Source organism: Rhamphochromis longiceps, linkage group LG2, assembly GCF_057381845.1.
Source record: "Rhamphochromis longiceps isolate RC_006_pf linkage group LG2, R_longiceps_female_GT1.1, whole genome shotgun sequence".
NCBI classification, from domain to species: domain Eukaryota; kingdom Metazoa; phylum Chordata; class Actinopteri; order Cichliformes; family Cichlidae; genus Rhamphochromis; species Rhamphochromis longiceps.
Window position 1 is genome coordinate 4,629,308 of NC_140558.1, and position 4,491 is coordinate 4,633,798.

The following is a 4,491-nucleotide window of genomic DNA, read 5'->3' on the forward strand; positions in this document are numbered from 1 at the left end:
TTAAGGGGACGGCTGTGGAGCGTGTGAGCAGCTTCAAGTTCCTGGGAGTCCACATCTCCGAGGATCTCACCTGGACGACCAACTGCTCCAAGCTGGTCAAGAAGGCTCACCAGCGCCTCTTCTTCTTGAGGACTCTGAGGAAGAACCACCTGTCCTCAGACATCCTGGTGAACTTCTATCGCTGCACCATCGAGAGCATCCTGACCAACTGTATAACAGTCTGGTACGGGAACTGCTCTGCCTCGGACCGGAAGGCGTTGCAGAGGGTCGTGAAAACTGCCCAGCGCATCGCCGGAGCACCAATTCCTGCCATAAGGGACATCTACAGGAAGCGGTGTCTGAAAAGGGCTGGGAAAATCATCAAAGACCCCAGTCACCCATCGCATGGACTCTTCACCCTCCTGCCCTCTGGGAGGCGCTACAGGAGCCTCCGGACTAAGACCACCAGGTACCGGAACAGCTTCTTCCCCACAGCTGTCAGACTCCTGAACTCTGCCTCCTGACATCTGACCCACGTTAAACTCATGGACTGAACATACACACACCCACAATGGACAACTGTACCCTCAAACACACAATAATAACATGGACTGAACCACCACTCACAACCACTAGCACTTTATATAGCCTCTGTAGAAATTATCCACACCCTCACTTACCTTAACTGCACTACTGTATAGCTCTGTGTAAATAATCATTCTGTACATTCGAAAATCTTTAATCCTACAACTGTTTACAACTTGCATAGTTCCCATTTCTGTATAGCTGTATATCTCAGATTCTGTAAAGTTATTTATTTCATATTCTGTATAGTTTTTCATATTTATATCCTGTTCATATCCTGTACATAGCTTGTACTCACTACAGCCTGTACATACTTATAGTTATAGAATATTCACAACATACTTCATACCGTGTACATTATAACATACCATAATAGACCCATTTCTGTAATATACTCACATATCTATATTATTGCTAATATATATTGTAATATATCTATATCACTAAAGCACTTCTGGATGGATGCAAACTGCATTTCGTTGCCCTGTACCTGTGCATGTGCAATGACAATAAAGTTGAATTCTATTCTATTCTATTCTATCCATAAAGAAAGCAAGGACCTGACTTTATGCATGTCTTATCGCCCTATCAGCCTGCTTTGTGTTGATTTAAAAATTCTTACAACCATTATTGCAAATAGAATACCTGTGCTTAGGTATTGGTATGTATGTATGTATGTATGCGTATACATGTATATATGTTTTTTCTTTTAAATTAAGTTTTTGCATAACCCTCACCATTATATGCTGCAGATTTGGTCTCAGGTCATGTTGTTGATGTGAATTGCCTTGTTATTTTTGGCAATAAAAGTTAAAAAAAAAAATGTTATAACTTGACCATCTGTATTTTTCCTTTCTGTGTAACATCATCACTCTGATGCATATCTGTCTGCCTTGGAGAGGGAAACCTCCTCTCTTATTCTTTCTGTGGTTTCGTCCATTTGCTTCTTCCATTTGGGGGCTTTATTTATCTAAAGTAACAATCTAGAGTAAAGCGGAGTTCCCAAAATGATTTCCTTAGAGAGCTAATTTGACAAAATGAAAGTCACTGAGGCATACTCCTGCTTCGTATTACTAGTTACACATCTTATCAAAGCAGTCAAACCTAGCTCCAAACCAAACAGCTGCACAAGCTCATTTTCTGTACTAACAGTTATCACATATCAGTAACCAAAACAAATTTAAGTTCCCATTAGTAACTTCTTCGTGTTTTCATTTCAGTGTCAAGCCCAAAAAAGGTGTCTCAATATCTACTGTATCTGTATTTATCTACTATCTGTATTTTAAGCTTTCTTTGTTTTTTACCCTTAATTATTATCCTTTATATTTCTTATTAATGTATGGGATTTGTGCATTTGTGTCCTCCCTACACAAGAGAGTGTGCTGGTGTGCTAGGTTTACTTAAAAGTCATCCTCTTAAAACTTAACAGCTGCTCCACAATAGCTGATCATGACAAAGCTAAAATATTTACCTAATGGCAGATTATTCTTTTTTTTAATATCTTTAAGATGTCTTTAAAGTTTTTTTCTAATCATATACATTTAATATTAGCTAGTATTAAACTCTGTCGAAGTCCTGTTGTTCAGCACCCAACATAAAATGTCACCAGGGCTCTATTTTGCAGCTATCCTGGTGCATTATTTAAAATAACCACAGACTCTGTGAAAGTGGACATTGTTTGTGTTTTTGAACTTTCAAGTTATGTTTATTATTAAATGTTAAAGTTTAAATTTTCACCTTTCTGTATCCCATCTGTGTTTTCAATACATACTGCAAAAGCTACCCAAGAGTTTCTGAAGGCGAAGAAAAAGGACATTCTACAACAGCAAAGGCAGTCACCTACCTCTGCAGAGTAGAGCCTGCTTTTCAGCTACTAAATACAAAACTGAAGGAGAGACCCACAAAAAAGCAGCAACTGAACGTGGCTGCAGTAAACGCCCAGCAGAGCTGGTGATGTCCTTGATTTCTAAACTTCAGCTGATCATTGATCGCAGGTACTAAAAGTAGTCATTATATTTCACATTATGTTAATTTGTCCAATTAATTTAAGCCTCTAAATAGACTAATATAAATTTGGCTGGAACTCACGTATAGCCAATGCTGTGCGTTTATGAAGTTTGCACATCACTCACATACTGAGTGTCTGATTTGGACTGCACTGTGTTGGTGTACAGAGGTGAGATTACAAAAATTATGCCAGTGTTCAGAAAAGTATACGGACCTACCTTTACGTCTATCTGCCTCATAGCTGATAGATTTCTATTCTTTTTGAATTGAAATGAAATTCATTATTTATTGTGGATCCGTAGCTTGTACAAGATTTGCAAAGACATCTGACTTCCTGTTTGCTTACTCAAAAGTCCAGTGATATGGATGACATTTTATTGATTTTGAGAGTTTTAAGTAATAATTTTGATGCCCTGTTCTTCTGTCTGTGTAAAATATAATTCATAAACAATTCTCTAATGATTGCACGCTATTACCTAATATTCCGCACCAGGCTTTTTGCTTGAGCTGCCAATAACTGCTGTGGTCGGCTGAGCAGTCCAGCAAGAAATATTGACACCCACACATATAATGTGACACAGGTGCGTGGTATAAGTCTGGAATAAGACACAAAGATGAACATAAATTTGGTGTGAATACATTTAACACATGCAGGTAGCAGAGCAGATTCAGATGTTACATCTGGCTTGGATGTCACAGTGGCTGTTGCAGTTGTGCTGGTGACATCTAGTGGAATAAAGTAGGATATATATTCAAGGTTGAATAACTCCAAATGAATCATATTGATTAAGTAAAAAGATCAGAGTGTGTTGTGCTTAATTATAAAAAGAGAAACCTATCTAATGTGCCACCTTTGAGCAGTGTAGTAGTAAATGTGACAGCAGTTTTAAGTACTTGTCATGTTTAGTAGAAGAGCATAAAGGAAGACTTTTTTGTTCTGGATAATATTATGTAATAATAACTAAGCTTGTTTATCCCTTTAATTCTTATTCTCGGTTGACTATTGCAATGTTTTTTTTATTTGCATCCTTAAAAAGACCTTCAGACAATTACAGTTACTTCAAAATGCTGCTGCTGGAATTTCAAAAATCGTTTGATTGTCACCTATCTGCAGTTGCTTCTATTAAGCTATAGATCTGTATTCACTCAAGTCTTTAAATGGCTTGAGCATTTAATATATAGATGTTTGATACAAACCTGGTTTTTAATGCTGTGTCCCATTTACCTTGGAAGCCTGATTTTAGAGTTGGGAGTCACTTCACTACCCAGTTGAGCGCGTTGAAGGAGTAAAGTCGGAAAAGGAAGAAAAAATAGGGATTGTTTTGCTCTTTAGCCATTCGTGCATGTCTAGCATTACACCGTGGTGCTTGTTTTTTGGGGGGATAAAACTCAGTCTTTCCTCTCCATGTATTGTATTTAGAAACTCACAGTTGCACTTGTCAGTACAGATTGCTTATGCTTTACAGTGGCATTTACATTTGCATTCACTGCCACCGTCCTATATTCTTAAGTTGTGGTTGGTTGGACAGCTTCAATTTTACAAGTTGGAAATCCCAGTTGAGAACTTTGACTAGGAGAGCTGGTCACCTCATGGTGTATAGATTTGAAACTTAACAAATTTAGCCACTATGCTGCCCATTGCTGGACTAACTACCCTACCTTACGATTATTAAACTATTAAAACAGTTACTTATCGTGTTGTATTGACCACTCAATTCTTTGTTTTAACTTAATAATTTAAAGAATGAGCTTCAAACATCAAATTGTGGTGTGTGTTCCATAAACATTCAGTAATCGTTTTTTTTCTTGGTAAATTTACCAAAATTCATGCTTACTTTAAATCAGAAATTCTCTCATACTCTTGTACATACTCATAACTTCCCCTTAAAACCAAACAGATTGGCATTAAGGAAGCAACCA